The sequence below is a fragment of the Mus pahari genome, chromosome 16 (assembly GCF_900095145.1).
Source record: "Mus pahari chromosome 16, PAHARI_EIJ_v1.1, whole genome shotgun sequence".
Lineage (NCBI taxonomy): Eukaryota > Metazoa > Chordata > Mammalia > Rodentia > Muridae > Mus > Mus pahari.
Window position 1 is genome coordinate 67486548 of NC_034605.1, and position 17232 is coordinate 67503779.

Here is a 17232-nt window from a genome sequence, read left to right on the forward strand (position 1 = left end):
TTCTTAGACAAATGGATGGATCTGGAGGATGTCATCCTAAGTGAGGTAACCCAGTCACAAAAGAACACTCATGATATGCACTCACTAATAAATGGATATTAGCCCAGAAGCTCAGAATCCTTCTTAGAAGGGGGAACAAAATACCCATGGAAGGAGTTACAGAGACAAAGTTCAGAGCAGAGACTGAAGAAATAACCATCCAGAGACTGACCCCACTTAGGGAACTGTCCCATAAGCAACCACCAAACCCAGACACTATGGCAGATGCCAACAAGAGCTTGTTGACAGGAGGTTGATATAGCTGTTTCCTGATGGGCTCTGCCAGTGCCTAGCAAATACAGAAGCGGATGCTCACAATCATTCATTGCATGGAGCACAAGGTCCCTAATGAAGGAGCTAGAGAAAGTACCCATGGAGCTAAAGAGGTTTGAAGCCCCATAGGAGGAACAACAATGTGAACTAACCAGTACCCCCAGAACGTCTTGGAACTAAACCACCAACCAAAGAAAACACATGGTGGGACTTGTGGCTCTAGCTGTATATGTAGCAGAAGGTGGCCTAGTCATTCATCAATGGGATGAGAGGCCCTAGGTCCCATGAAGGTACTATGCCCCAGTATAGGGGAATGCCAGGGCCAGGACTGGAAGTGGGTGGGTTAGGGAGCAGAGGGTAGAGGGCATAAGGGATTTTCGGAGGGCAAACTAGGAAAGGGGATAACATTTGAAATGTAAGTAAAGAAAATATCTAATAAAATATTTGTAATATAAAAATAAAAAATAAAAAGTTAATTAATTTTTTAAAAATTATTATATATGTATATATGCATACATGTATGTATATATGTATGTATATATATATATATATATATATATATATATATATATATATATATATATAACAAGCACACTGTTGCTATCTTCAGACACACCAGAAGAGGGCATTGGGTCCCATTACAGATGGTTGTGAGCCACCATGTGGTTGTTAGGAATTGAACTCAGGACCTCTGGAAGGTCAGTCAGTGCTCTTAACTGCTGAGCCATCTCTCTATCACCAATATATGTTCTTTATGTATATGAAAATCAATGTGACACAGAAGGGCTTCACGCACTGATTATATTCATAGGGTTACTCTCTTGAATGAATTTGATTATTTAGTTGCAGATGACAGTGAATTGCCAAGGTTTTACCACAGTGATTACATTAATGAAGATTCTCTCCTGTGTGATTTCTTTTTTGTATGTGTAAAGAACTATGACATGCAAAGGCTTTACCACATTGATAACATTCATGAGGTTTCTCCCTTGTATGTGATCTTTTATGTTGTTGCAGATAACTGTGATGGGCAAATGCTTTAGAATACTTATTACATTGATAAGCTTTCTCTCTTGTATGTGTTTTTTGTTTTTTGTTTTGTTTTTGTTTTTGTAATAATGAAGACTACAAAGCTGTGAAAAGTCTTTAACTGCATTGATTACATTCATGAGACTTCTTTCCAGTATGGGATCTTTTATGTTTTGAAGACAAGGGGGATATGCAATGGCTTTAGCACATTGATTACATTCATAAAAATTCACTCCAATAAAGGTTCTTTTATAGTTTGGGGGAGAAGAACTTTGTGAAAAAGCTTTTACTACATTGATTACATTCATTAGATTTCTATGTCATATGTGTGCTTTTACATCTTTGGAGACTTTTTCCTTGTGAATAGACTTTACCACGTTGATTGCATTCCTAAGGTTTCTCTCCAGTATGTATGATTTTATGATATTAGAGAGAACTGTGACATGTAAAGTCTTTGACACATTACATATGATTACACTTATAAGGTGTCTCTCCAGTATGTATTCTTTTATGAAATTGGAGATGAATGGATCTTGCAAAGGCTTTATCATATGGATTACATTCATAATGTTTCTCTCCGAAATGGGATCTTTTATGATATTGGAGATGATTTGGTCTTGCAAAGGCTTTTCCACATTGATTACATTTATAAGGTTTCTCTCCAGAATTTATTCATTTGTGTCTTTGGAGATCACTGTGACCTCCAAAGGTTTTACCACATTGATTACATTCATCAGGTTTCTCACCAGTATATATTCTTTTATGATATTGGAGATGACTGGGTCTTGCAAAGGCTTTACCACATTGATTACATTCATAAGGTTTGTCTCCAGTATGGTTTCTTTTATGGTATTGCAGATTACTGGGTGGTGTAAAGGTCTTAGCACACTGATTACATTAATAAGATTTCTCTCCAGTATGTGTTCTTTTATGTCTTTGGAGAAGACCGGGTGTTAGAAAGGCTTTACCACATTGATTACATTCATGAGGTTTATCTCAAGTATGAGTTCTTTTATGATATTGGAGAGTTCTCTCTTCTGAATAGGGTTTATCACATTGATTACATTCATAGGGTTTCTCTCCAGTATGTGTTCTTATTTGTCTTTGAAGATGACTTGGTCTTGCAAAGGCTTTAACACATTGATTACATTCATAGGGTTTCTCCCCACTATGACTTCTTACATGGCTGCAATGACAGGACATGTAAAAGCTTTACCACATTCATTACACTGATCAATCATTTTATCTATATGAATTAATTTTATAGTTTGGTCTAATAATAAAGAAGAATCAGATATTAAGCTTTTATCACTCTGTACGTCCATGGTGTTCTTCCTCACAATGGTTGTTTTTCTGTCGCTACCGTCTCCAACCAGCAGAAAAAAAGAAGTGACAAAACCAATGTCCTTCTCAAAGCAGTTTATTCAGGAACATAACTATGTGCAGTAAAAAGATTTTTTTCGACCTCTCTCGACCATCCCCTTTTATACCCTCTAGTCCACTCCCCATCACCCCATTCCACGTAGGCCCAATTCATTGGCTCAGGACTACATTTGTCACATCATCTGATCTTTCATCGTGGTGCATCTGTGCAGTGCAGTTTAACGGACATGGCTATCTTGAGGGATATGAGGAAGTCAGTTGTCAGCTGTTAGACTTGGCAGCAGTCCCGGGTGCCATCTTGGGACCGCGGCCAAACCCACTCCTCACATTTTTCCACTTTAAAAGTACATGCACCTACATTGGGTATGAACTAACCAGTACCCCCTGAGCTCGTGTCTCTAGCTGCATATGTAGCAGAAGATGGCCTAATCGGCCGTCATTGGGAAGAGAGGCCCCTTGGTCTTGTAAATTTTATATGACCCAGCACAGGGGAAGGCCAGGGCCAAGTAGTGGGAGTGGGTGGGTAGGTGAGCAGGGGTGGGGGGGCGGGGTATAGGGAACTTTCAGGATAGCATTTGAAATGTAAATAAAGAAAATAATAAATAAATAAATAAATAAATAAATAAATAAATAAATAAAAAGTACATGCAATGGTAAGAGCATTTATTACATTGCTCAAATTTATAACATCCCCTTTTTATATGAGATATCTCTATGATATATTTCACATATCTGAAGAAAAAAGTGGAACGACTTAGAGCTTTAAAACACTGATTGCATTTATCATTTTCCCCATAGTATGAATCATACAACATTAGCACTGTGAAGCAGGACAAACAAAAGAATTTCCAGATTTTTTAGTACCCATAGGGATTTTCTATAGTGTGACCTTAGGATGTTCCCAGTAAAGTCAGAAAGCCAATTAATTACAAACGTCTATCATATTCAGAAAGTATTCCAAAGGCAGACTACTATATATCTTCTCATTGTTGCTCCTTTCAATAACCCTATGCTCACATGGTTTTATCCATTCTGCCATTTGATATACCCATTAAAAGAAGAACATATGAAGGATTTCCACATTGAATTTATACCATTTGACTTTTTTGCTCCTTGTAGACATGTGGTATATGGATTAAGGTTTCTACATGACAACACTCTTGACTCTCATAAAGTGACCTGTCAATAAACCTAGCAAAGTCACTACAAGAATATGAGTATCACCAACTTTACCATGGACTACTTGATTATTAGAAGGTTTTGAATATATATTTATTACTATTCAATGTGAAAAACCTAAATATTATGAGCCTATACAGATTGGCACTTCCACAGCATAGCTCTAATGGAGCTACAAATCAAATAAAGTTATCTCTTAAGGCATTGTTTCCTTGTATTCTTTCTTAGAGGTATGCCTTGCAAACACAAATCAGATAACTGACATTGAGGCACATGGTTTTGTGAGAATATTATAATCATAGCTATACTTAAAGGACTGATATTTTACATGCTTGCTTTTCTTTATAGCTTCCAGAACATCTTAAAATTTCCTCAGAAACATGTTTGTATCAGCTTGCACATGAAAATTACCATTCATGACTTCTAGAACTTTGACACTGGTCTTCAATATGATGGTCTTCCCAATTGTAGCCTAAAACACAGTACCAGAAAATAAATGGTTGACTATTGGAAATTGGGCAAAATTCAAGTTACTGTAAATTTTCACAGCACTGAACCTGATTAATTCAGCTCAATCTTCCTTGTTCTCGAGTGAAATAACAGAAGATCATCAACAACCAAGAAACATTTGTTCCCTTATTTTGAAAAGCAAAAGCAAATTCACAATCTTATCTATAGCAGTGAGGTTCCAGTAGGTCTCCAGCATCATATCTTTGTAGAGACTCTTCTGGCAAGAATCCAGCAAATTCCACTCTTCCCAGTGAAGTTCACATGCACATCATCATAAATCACTGCATCCTAAAATATCCCATAAATGTGTACAACACAAAGCATGACACTGATATCACTGCAAAGTAATTCAGGTGCTTCCTTCACTTACTTCCTGACACAAAAGTTATACTCTAATCTTCATGTCATTTTAGAAGGAACTTGAATCATAAGGTTTATCTGTGTTGCTTCTGAACCTTTTGAATAAGATATAGCCTTGCAAGAAAAATACCAATTGAGATGGAGATGCAAGGAGAAATATAGCAACAGTACCAAGCATACATCTGAGAAATTGTATGAATAATTACTAACTACAAAATAATGTACAAGCTGGGTGTATTTGCTCATGTTTTTAATCCCATAGGCACAGGCAGGTGTATGTCATTGACCTGAATGCCCGCATGGTCTATGTAATACATTCCAGGACAGCAAAATTTACATATTAAGACTCTCAGTACCCTGCAAATATCAACCAGGAAAAAAATATCATAGAGAAAACTCACAGTTCTTTAATGAAGTTCCTACAAAGAATTATACATTCACTGCAATTCTGTATTCATCTTGCATAAACATGAAGTGCACCAGTTTCAACTGCAACCTTAATAAAGTTTTACTAAAAAAGAATGCATTTGGGGCTGGTGAGATGGCTCAGTAGGTAAGAGCACCCGACTGCTCTTCCGAAGGTCTGGAGTTCAAATCCCAGTAACCACATGGTGGCTCATAACCATCTGTAACAAGATCTGACGCCCTCTTCTGGAGTGTCTGAAGACAACTACGGTGTACTTACATATAATAAATAAATAAATCTTTAAAAAAAAATCTTAAAAAAAAGAATGCATTTTTAAATTGTTACAAAGGGACAAATGAAAATACTAGTAATATAAATGTTGATCATAAAAAAAGCAACATAGGGCTGCCTTGTCTGATCTCAGTGGGAAAGGATTGTATAACCCTGCAGAGACTTGACATAGTATGGTTGGGGGATATTGATATCCCTAAGGAGATAAAGAGAGGTCATGGCCTGTGGAAGGTGAAAAGGGGAAGGGGTAGCAATTGGATGTACATTGAATATAGAAATAAATGGGAAAAGTAAAAAAAATACAATTAATTCTAAATTTTGACCTACTCAGTATCTCAGGGCATAAGCATATTATGAAATATTTTTGACTAAAATATCACACAAATGACCTCTAGCTAAATTTTTCACAGAGTCTATTTTCCACTGAAATAGTATGGCCTCAACTTCCTCTGACTGCATTACTATCAACACTCCAACCTTTCAGGTCCTATGAGAACAACAGATTAAACTCCATGTACAGCTTTCTCTGACTTTTGCCATCTCAATTTCTGATATTTTCCACACTTCTTCAGAAGAGAACATAATTGGATTCTGTCCAGCAACAAAAATACTTTTTGCATACTATTTAATTTTTGTTCTTGTTGTTCTAACTAGCTACTCTGCTACAGTGATTGAATCCTCTAAGCAATAAGGAATAAATGGTTGTTGTGCATGGTTCTGTCAGATCACAGTCCATCATACTGGGAGCTGAGAATAGAAACTGAAGTTAGAAAATGAAAGCAAAAAATCAGGGACAAACATTGTTTCCTGCCTTACTCTCTTGCTTGGTCACTGTCTCATGCTCACCTAGCTCTCTCATCTAGCCCAGGTCCACTTGCTTAGGAATATTGCCACCCTGAGTGCAAGAGCCTTCTCACATCAATCATCAACACTATTCCTCACAGACATAGTACCCAAACATTCTGATGAGGGCATGCTCCCAGTAGAGGCTCCTTCAGATGACTGTAGCTCTGAAATGTTGAGGACTAAAGACAATTATGACACAGGGACAATGATAAATGAGGAAGTTGTAAAAACCCAAAGCCAAAGATCTAACCACATCAATTATAGGAGGCCCTGCCACTACATGAGGGAGTTTGAGTTGTGATCTGAGCCAGGACAAAATGGGAAGTGCACCTGGCTCAGAGCAGGTAAGGATACACTGGAATGGGGAGTTCAGAGGCTGTGCCCTGGGGTGAGGTGTTTTAAACCCTGTGTTCCCGAGCCAGTACGACCAAAGAGGTGGGCAAAACAGCTAGAAGGTGAACAGAGGAGCAGATTGCCAGATTTCCACAGACCTGGAAATAAGACTGCAGGGCCAAGGAAGATATGTTCAATTTGTTGCAATGGATGAAGAACAACCTTCCAGCTACTGACAGCTTCAAATTCAAAACTACAAAGTCATATATGGCCTGGGAACACAGTGGGCCAGCAGAGGGAGAAATGAGGTAAAACAGGGTAGGGGGAGCCTGATTTTTGCCTGGGCTGATGTCTCCAAGAGCTATCTGTCATGGACAATTTAGTGGGTCTACGTCCTCTTGGTAAGAAGGATTTAAACCAAGGTGAGGGGTTAGGGTTAAGGCTAACTAAATAGATTGGAATGGAAATAGTATGATTTCCTCTTAAAGTCACAGAATAATAAAGTGTCACACACATAATAGACAGCCACAAGGGGGTGGTAAAGGCTACCCAGCAGATTCCTCCACTTGTACAGAGGAGAAAATAAAGACAGGATGGCAGCTGTGTGCCATGTGGCAGGGTTCTAAGTCTGCTCTAACATTCCCACTAATTAAGACCAAGGGCACACTGTCCCCTATAACCAGGTTCTGGAACATCTTTCAAACCTTTTGTGGCTGCAACTCTCTAGCATATTCACTGTAGTGGGGTTCCGATTTCGCTTTAGTCATCTCCTTCCAGAAATACTTAAGAATAATCTAAAAATCAAGGCACACAGACACAAATATAACCAATAATCCACTGACACAAAGAGTAACAATGACGCATCTTAACAGCCAGCCCTTTAACCCTTCAATTGGGAGTCCTTAGGTTCTTGGGGTTCAAGTCAATGCATGAAGATGTTATGCCCAAGTCAAAGGAACCCCAAAGACCACCAAGGAGCCTATTTCAATGCAAACACACAAAAGTTTTTATTATGAGCTCTCTAACAAGGACTCTCAGCAGTCAACCTTGCATCTGGTCTAAACTGAGAGACCAAGTCTAGGGGTGCTGGGTATTTATTGCAGATACAGCAAGATTGGGGAATTTCCAGACAGATCAGCAAGTTAATATTTTAAAAACTGTATATTTGTCATAATCTGCAGAAACCAAATAAGGGGACAAAACCATCTGACAACCATGATGGGTAGGCCAACTTTTTTCCTATAAGGTTATCTATATGTAGCTTAACCCTGCTGTTGTGCCTTGACTGGCTGTTGATAAGGGGGGTTTGTCATTGGATGTTTGCTCAAGTGGACTTTGTGCACTCTCAAAAATGGAATTGGTCAGGTTTTACAAATTCGCCTTTGTGTCTGAGCCCCTTATTATCAGTAGATACTCCTGTTCAGCTACAGGTCAAGCCTGCAAATAGACTAGGTACTCTGCCCAAAAATCTAATCTAAATCTGTTACTTCAAACCCTAATATCAGTTACCCTTGCCACTGGAACAAAATACCAGTGGAAATTTCCTTGACACTGTGAATGCATCCTATAGATACCACAGACGATCCCCACCTACACTTTCTTTCCTGTGTCTCAGCCCCAACTTGGGCAGACACACACTGTTCAACCACATTCCATGCCTGAAAATACACAAGTTAAGCTTTACATAGATCTACCACACTATTTGTTATCCCAAATGCAATTTTCACATTATCCCCTAGCATTGTACTAAACACCAGAGGCAGCTTAACCTCTCTCCTGACTATGTCTCTTTGTGCATTGCTAAGATCATCTATTCCTACCCTCCTCTTATCCCAGCCCTCTTTTCCCTGCTTTCAACACTAGCAAGCATTCCCTCTTGAAAATACTCACCAAACAGGTCAATAAAAGTGGCAACACTCAGACAACACTCTCCAAAAATTCAGACAGCAAACTGTAACCCAGAAACAAAACTCCCACCCAAAGAAAACAAACCCCCAAACCAGTGCCTAGACCAATAATCACCTCAAACCCAGAGGCCTAGATACCAGCATAGGAATATAATGAATGACAGACAGGAAAATATGTCAACAAGAAATCCAAGCTATCCTATCACAGCAGGTGCTGAGAAATTAAAACATTCCACAGATATGGTGCAAAAGAGGTTGAGATAAGAGAGAGGATAGAGGTACAAAAAAGGACCTGCAGACAGTTACACAGACAGGGAGCAGAAAGAGTCATGAGGGTAGAGAAAGAGAGTAGAGAGAGGGAATGTGCAGAGAACAAAGACAGGGAACAAAAATAGAGTTGCCATAGCTGGTGGTCCATGTATATTATATAAAGCCACACCTGAAAACAGACACAGGGGATGGAAATAAGTAATGACTTACGTAGTTACTAAGTCCCTAAGAGCTGGCCATTGAGATTGCCTGTACACTGTCAACAACAGTGGCAAGTTTCACCCAAAGAGCAGGAAAGGAAGAAAGAATACCAGGCATTAAAGATGAATAGAAAAATTGATACACAGGTCAAAAAATGTGAATTATAAAGGTTTTCTGGCACTAAGCAACCAGGAATTCTGAACCATATGAGAAAGCAAAAGCTACAAATTATTGGAATAGAGGAAGAATATCAGCACAAAGGTCTAGAAAAAATATTTTCAACAAAATCATAAATGAAAATTTCCTAAACTAAAGAAGAAGATGCCTATTAAGGTACAAGAAGCATCTGAAATATCAAACAGATGGGAAAAGAAAAGTCTTTTGACACATAATAATCAAAACGCTAAACATATAAGGTAAAGAAATATAAAATCTACAACAGAAAAAATTAACAAAAACTAAACAAAACAAAAATAAGTAATGTATTAAAGCACAACTATTAGCTTTATACCTGTATTCTCAATGTATACTATAAAAGACAAAGGGGTTTGGACACATGCGCTGCAGAGTCAAAGAGACCACCCATGTTTCTATAAGAAAGCCAGTGGTTGAAATGTTTTGGGCAGATTCAGAATCAGTCATGATAGTGAAGTTATTCAGAGGTCACCGCCTGAGACCTCAGAGGTGGTCACATCTGGCTGATGCTTCCCATCCAGCCCCAGAGAGGACACAGCACCCCAGATCCCACTGCTCAGCTTCCTGCCCCTACCCATTGTGGGCAGTGATCCTGTGCTCACCATGTCTAAATTTCAGAGCTTCCCTGAGGTCCTGTCAATGCACCCAACAGCAGATCTCAGAGCAGGACACAGAGAACCATTCAAACCTGCACCTCTACAGTGAACTTGGAGAAAGGCACTCGGAAGATCCTGCCTCCTTGTCTGACTGGCAGGTCTGCCTGGAGGCCTAGATTGGCCAGTGAGTCTTATCCCCTCCTTAAGGTTAAAGCGTGATTCTGGTCCAAGGCCAGATCTTTTTCGGATTTCAGGAGTGGTTTGCACTCCATTTGCATTTGTGCCTGCCCTCCAAGAGAAATCCCATTCCACTCGGCCCTGGGGGAGAACCCACCATTCCAGCTCAGGCTATTCAGCTGCCTGCTACTCAGCTCTGTGAGCCATGATCCTGTACCTATCAGGACCTGATTTCAGACCTTGCCTGAGCTTTTCTCACAGCACTTGCCTTCTTCCTGAAATCAAGGAAAATACATTGCATAACCCATTACTCAAGGTGCAGTGGAGGTATCAACTCTCACCCAGGAATGGATGGGTGTCCAGGCTATTAACAATAAACTGGGATTTTAGGAAACAAGAATTTTGTTTTGTAGCTTTATGCTTGGCTCAGGGAAACTGCAGCTCCCTTTCACCAGAAGATATGTATCAAACAACCCAGGGAGAAAAGCTGGAAAGAGATGACAAACACTGTGGAGCACTATTGTTAGCCAGCACATCTTCCTCAGAAGCAAGGTGCAGAAAAAAAAAAGTTGCATTAGTACAGGTTCTCTAAAAAAACATATCTCACCTCATAGAGAGAATGAATCTATGTATATACAAAGGGGATTTAATAGAATGTGTCACAGACAATGGTCCACCTAGCCCAATAAAGGTTATTGGCCAAGGGAAACTAAAAAAATCAAGGACAGGTTGAGTTCATGCTACTAGATACCTCAGCTGATCTTCAATAGTAACCAGAATTCTGAAGAAATAAGTACTTAGTAATGCCAATTTAAAAAAAAATCTTGTAAAATATGTAGGGCAAGTAAATAAAATGAAAGAAGTACCCTGGACCATTAAATATGTAGGTTGCCGAAAGAATCTATTGTCTAGGTTAAAGATAGATCTTAATATCTCAAATGATCAAGATTAAGAACGGGTTTCTTACTTCAAAAGGTATAGTTAAGAAAATATTCCCCACAGTAAGCAGGGTTAGAGTTAGGGTTGGGGGATTAAAGGATTACGATTAGGATTGGGACAAGTGTTGTTAGGGTTAGGGTGGTTAGGAAATTAAGAAGTGAAGGTGAGGATAGGGTTAGAGGTTTAGGGTAAGTCTCAGGGTTAGGCTCAAGGTTAAGGTTAAGGTGGCCATCATTATTCTTGATGGTCGCACTGAGTCAATATTATCCCTATTACACAAAGAAGAAATATCAGGGTTAGGGGTAGACTCAGAGTTAGGGCAAAGGATTTGTTGTGCTATGTGAAATTAGCTTCTCTCTTTTCTCTCATCTGCCTTCCTAGTCCTCTTTTTCATACTATCAACATCTTTCCTGCCACAACGGAAGTGGCAGGTGGGTTAGCCAAGAACCTGGAATTCCATGATGGGAAATATCTTTACCTTACCATGGGACCCATAGATCAGAAAACCACTACTGCTTTGGTTGGTGCCCCTCTTTGGTAATTATACCATAAATAAAGTATAGGCCATATGTCTTCACCACAGCTTTTGTTAATATAATCACATGGTACAAGATAAAATGGTGGCCAACATTATTCTTGATGGTCTCACTGAATCAATAGTATCCCCATTACACAAAGAAGAAATATCAGGCCTACAAGGAATTCATTTTATATCTTAAAGTTTGTTTTGGTCTTATTCTGATAGCTTCTACCTTACATATTTAATGACTTCTCATATTTAAAAGAACCTAAAACTTTTCCATCTATATGCCTCCAAAAATAGCATACTAACAAAGGAACTGAGTACTTGGATATTCACAGAACCTAATAGATAATCAAAGGATACGTTTTCAAGAGCCAGAGAGACAGCTGCCAGCAAAGAACATTCATGCTACCCTATGCTGGGTCTCACTGTCAGTTATTTCTGTAGCTAATTTCCCTCTGAGAAAAAAATGCTCTCAGTGCTCTTTTTTTTCCTGATTTATTGCCTTATTTGGTATTTCTTATTTTTTATTAGATTTTTTTTCATTTACATTTCAAATGCTATCCCCAAATCCCCCTATAAGCTCCTCCTGCCCTGCTCCCCAACCTACCCACTCCTGCTTCCTGGCCCTGACATTCCTCTGTACTGGGTCATATGATCTTTGCAATACCAAGGGCCTCTCCTCCCATTGATGGCCAACTAGGCCATCCTCTGCTACATATGCAACTAGAGACACAGCTCTGGGGGTTACTGGTTTGTTCATATCGCTGTTCCTCCTATAGGGTTGCAGACCCCTTTAGCTTCTTGGGTATTTTCTCTAGCTCCTTCGCTCTCAGTACTCTTATGCTCTAGACTTGTCTGGTTTACTTTCTGCCCAAACTAAAAATATGCTTACTAAAGAACTCTATATGAAGTTCTCACTTGACAATGAAAATTCTGAAAAAGAAATCCCAGAAAAGCAATAAACACAAATTCATAGCTTATGAAAATTTGGCCTTTTATTACTCATGTATAAAATATACACATGAGATCATAGTTTGTTATTCATATCATGTACATAATAGCAAATTGATTACAAGTAAGGTTAACCAGTTAACAAGGCCTAAGTTTATTTTACTCATAATAAATTGAACTTAAAAGTTAATATGAAAAAGCAAATATAATTTTAATCAATGAATATAAAATGATAATATGGTCTAAATCTTTCTTTGGAATCAGTAACAAAAGTGTATATATTTAAATATTAATGTCTATTTTTAAGGAAATGATGTATGTAATCATACAATTCTGGTCACAATGTTATCTCATTGAAGTCTATCCCAATTCTTGTACACAACATCGTCTCTATTCCTTAAAGTTCTAAATTACTTTTAAAGAGTTTACCACTCCTAGAATAGGAGATGTTGTTATTCATAGTGGACATTATCCTCACTTATATAATAATAACATATCTGTGCTTTTAAATATGATATATCCATATTTGAATTTTTATACATATTAATAATTTAAAAGATATTTATATCCAATAAAGCCTCTTTAAAAACCAATAAATATATAATGTTTAAAAGATCCAGCACAGGGCTTGTGTCTTATCGTCTAATTTAAACAACAACATTTTTATATCTTCACCTCTGTTGAATTAAAATAATCACAGTAGGGCTTTTTAAATGTTACTAAACCTCTACCAAAAAAGCGGACATGGCTGGCCAGTACTTGTAAAATTTGAAAGGGGGATAAATATTTAGGTAATGTGAATTTGTTTCCAGATGTACCGAGTAAAACAATTTTAATGTGTCTGATCATAGGAAATCTACAATCTCGTGAGAAACACTTTGTCAAATTTCTGTAAGTAAAACCAATAATGTCACTGTTATCCTAGGGTGAACTATGATAATTTCGAAAGGTGCTGTATTGAGAACTTAAAAAGAGAGGATATAGCCGGGCGTGGTGGCGCACACCTTTAATCCCAGCACTCGAGAGACAAGGCAGGTGGATTTCTGAGTTTGAGGCCAGCCTGGTCTACAAAGTGAGTTCCAGGACAGCCAGGGCTATACAGAGAAACCAAAAAAAAGAGGGGATATAACTTGCTTATTCCCCATCCCTGAATAAACATTCTCACAATAGATTGTGAATTTACGGGTTAAATCTACTGTATCTTATGGTATTAACATATATAAAATGTTAGAATGCTCTAAAGAGGGAAATGGTCTTAATAAGAAGGTTTTATATAGAGATTATTTTCAGAATCTCTGTCATTTCTCTAGTTTTATTTTGGCCCCTTAGAAAGTGCCCTCTGAGGCACCATAATTGCTGCTCTTTGTATATCTATCACCCCTTTGGTCACTTTAAAAATGTAGGAGGATCCATTGTACAAACACCAAAAAGGGCACATATCCTCTCAAAAGTGACTACAGTGCCAGCCCACTCATATTCATCTTGCCACAGCCTCACCAGTGACGGATTCATGAAAGGACAGAAGAATTTGTGAGAAACATGAAGAATGGGAAAGGCAATGTAAGACACATTGCCATAAAACCATATCTACAAATTAGGTAAGGAAGGTAGTTCAGGAATTTGTGGTGCCCATGAACACCAAAGGATCAGAATTTCATAAAATGGACCCTTGAAGAAAACCTAAGATGCTGATTGGAACTTTATTTTGTGTGAATTGTGGATATGCAGATCCATTGAGCATGCTTGGGAATGAGACAATCTGTTGTTTTTATCATCCTCTGTAGCTTTGATATATCTATTCCTTTAATATACCTTGGTCTATCACATCATGTAAACAAAGACTACAAAAATTCCCCTGAAGTGCATACACACACACACACACACACACACACACACACACACACACACACACGAAGCAAGAGACAGACTATAGACAAACATGCAACACACACACACAACAGAANCAAGAGACAGACTATAGACAAACATGCAACACACACACACAACAGAAAGAGAGAGAGAGAGAGAGAGAGAGAGAGAGAGAGAGAGAGAGAACACACACACACACACACACACACACACCACAGACACACACATAAATACACAACTAAAAGTTTGTACCACATCAGGATCTTCTCTTTATTCAGGCACTTTATCTACTTTCTAATGAATCTGGCATGAGTTGTGCTCTAAACCACAATTTCAAATGATGTGCTTTCATTTTGTGTGAGTTAAAGTTTATAGAGTAGGAGCAATTTGATTTACATCAGGATAGATATAAAAATTTTATGTTAACACCACAAAATTTAGGATATTTGAAAACCTTCACTATACAATATTCAAAGAGAGGGCAGGCCAAAAAGAAATAACAAACCATAGAGAAGCCATCTGACAAGTGTCACTATTTGATGTTGGGAAAGACCTATGTGATGTTCTCACTGTATGTATTTAGTGATACACTGTGATCCAGGAGGATCTCAAACTCATTGTATCCTGCATGAAGATATTCTTCAATGCTTTTTCTTTCTGCTCCAACTCCTGGGTGTTAGGGTTATAAGAATGGGCACTAGGTCTAATTGTACAGTACTTGTGAATCAGACCAGGTCTTTATACACATTAAACAAAAACTCTACAAATTATCATTACTATAAATATCATTTTTAATTAAATAAGAGTGCAGAGAAAAGAGTCCCCTGAGGAGCAGTGCATATGATAAACACTACACTGGCAAGGAGGATAACAGTAAACACTTTGATGGAACATAACAATTAAAGTAACATTTATTTAATAAGAAAAATTAATAATACATGGGTGTTCATCCTGCTGAATGTCTTTGCACTTCATGCATACAGTTTCCACACAGGTGGGAAGCAGGCATCAGATTCCACCAGAATTTGAGTTAAAGAGGTTTGTAGCTGTCATGTAAGGCCTCTGAGACTGCAACCAATGTTCTTAATGGAGAAGACACCTCTCCTGCCCATACTACACTTGACTTTTGTGCTTCCAACCAAGTGTTCTGGATCACTCCCAATCAAGAGAGAAAATTCTGGAAGCCTTTAGTGACATGTACTTGAGGTAGGCATGCAAATTGTCTTATGCTGACATCCATGCAAGTCTTCTGTGAGTTCAGGATCCAGTCACAGTATCACCGATTGTCAGTTTGCACCAGATTTGTCACCTCTCATCTCAGATATCAATACTTCCATGTTTGGGTTTTAATTAATTCCAGATGTAATAGAGTTAACAATCAAGATAGCAATCTCAATTACACACATCATGTCAACTTCACATACAATCATATCTTCTAATGTCATGGTTAATTTCCAAAGAATGTTATTAAATAAATGTTATTATTCTAACAAAAATTAAAGCCTTTACATATTGGACCAGGTGATAATTATGCCTAAAATTGAACTATCCCTTGTACAAACACAGATATAAAAAATGTCATAATGCATCATGGGAACACTTTTTCAGTGGCTCAACTTCTATTGTGATAACCGCTGATATTCTCTAAATTAATTTACTGAAATTGAGGAAAGAAAACACAACTATCTCTAGAAATACAACCTTAACAAAATATGACTTAAACACTCACATCACTTATAATCCCCATTTCTGCAATTAGTCATGTGGCCTTTGTTTATATTTATAACTACCTTCCCTTACTACCCATTCTGTTTTGTTCCCCAACCTTGGTAATTACCTCAGCAAATCTGGCACTTTTCCTAAAGGAGCGATTTATGGCTTCATTTCTGATGGGTCTGTGCTCGTTGTCATCCTGTTTGGATAAGGCTGTTGATACCATAAACCACGGGGGCTGTGACCCACAGGTTGAGAACTTGGGTGCCAAGTGCTCAACCTGGTCAAGTAGCGCAGCGTGGGGGAGGGTGGAGGAGGGGGGAGCAAGGGGGACACAGTGACCTGTGGGTGACCTGTGACCGGAGAGGGACTCATGATCTCACAGTGACCTGTGACCTATGACGGCCCAGGGTGACTTGTGAATGCCCTGGGTGAACTGTGATTCTATGGGCGACCTATGACCCCCAGTGACTCTGAATGACCCCAAGGGTGGCCCTTGACCCTAAATGATCCTGCATGTGATCCTGTGACCCCTGATGGCCTTAATGGCAACCCTATGATCCCATAGTTTATGCTGTGACTCCGCGGGCGACCCCTGACCCTGGGTGACTCTGTGACCCCGAATGACATCATGGGTGACCCTGCATGTGACCCTGGGTGACCGCTGCCTCCCCCAGGCCGGATCACACTGCGGTCCTAAAGCACTGCAACCTTGCGGGCGCATTCTTCAACATGTTCTCAGACTGGGAGAAGTACTAGGTTGAAGAGTTTGATTTCCTGGTGGACCAGGAAGAGGAGGAGGTGTGGGAACGCATGGACTGATGGGTGAACGTGGGGGTGGGGCCGGACCACACCCCTTTGCTTACCCCACACAGCTGGGGGTTGCAGTCTTGTCACACCATGACCTATGATCTCTTGACAAGTCCCATCCCAGCTCCATCTATGTGTCCTGCCCATCAACGCTTAGCCCCACCCATCAGCCATAGTCCCACCCACTTTCCCTCAGCCCTGCCCATCCAGCCCTGCCAGTCAGGGTTAGGCCCTACCTCATGAGACACTCCCCTCATCCCAGCGCTCTCCCTCACCCTGACCCCTCCCTTCTCCCAGCCGGGCTCCTTTACCCCTGCGACCCCAAGTTCCAGCTGAAGCCAAGCCTGCTGAGGGCCCTGCCCGGCTCGGTGGATCTGTAGGACTTCCAGGATGACTCCCTGGAGGCGCTGTGACCATGCGCAGGGCCAT

General features: G+C 39.3%; 1 pseudogene; it reads right to left on the reverse strand.

The window, feature by feature from the left end:
- Window positions 1-1803: 1803 nt before the first annotated feature.
- On the reverse strand, window positions 1804-17232 carry LOC110333715 (annotated as a pseudogene).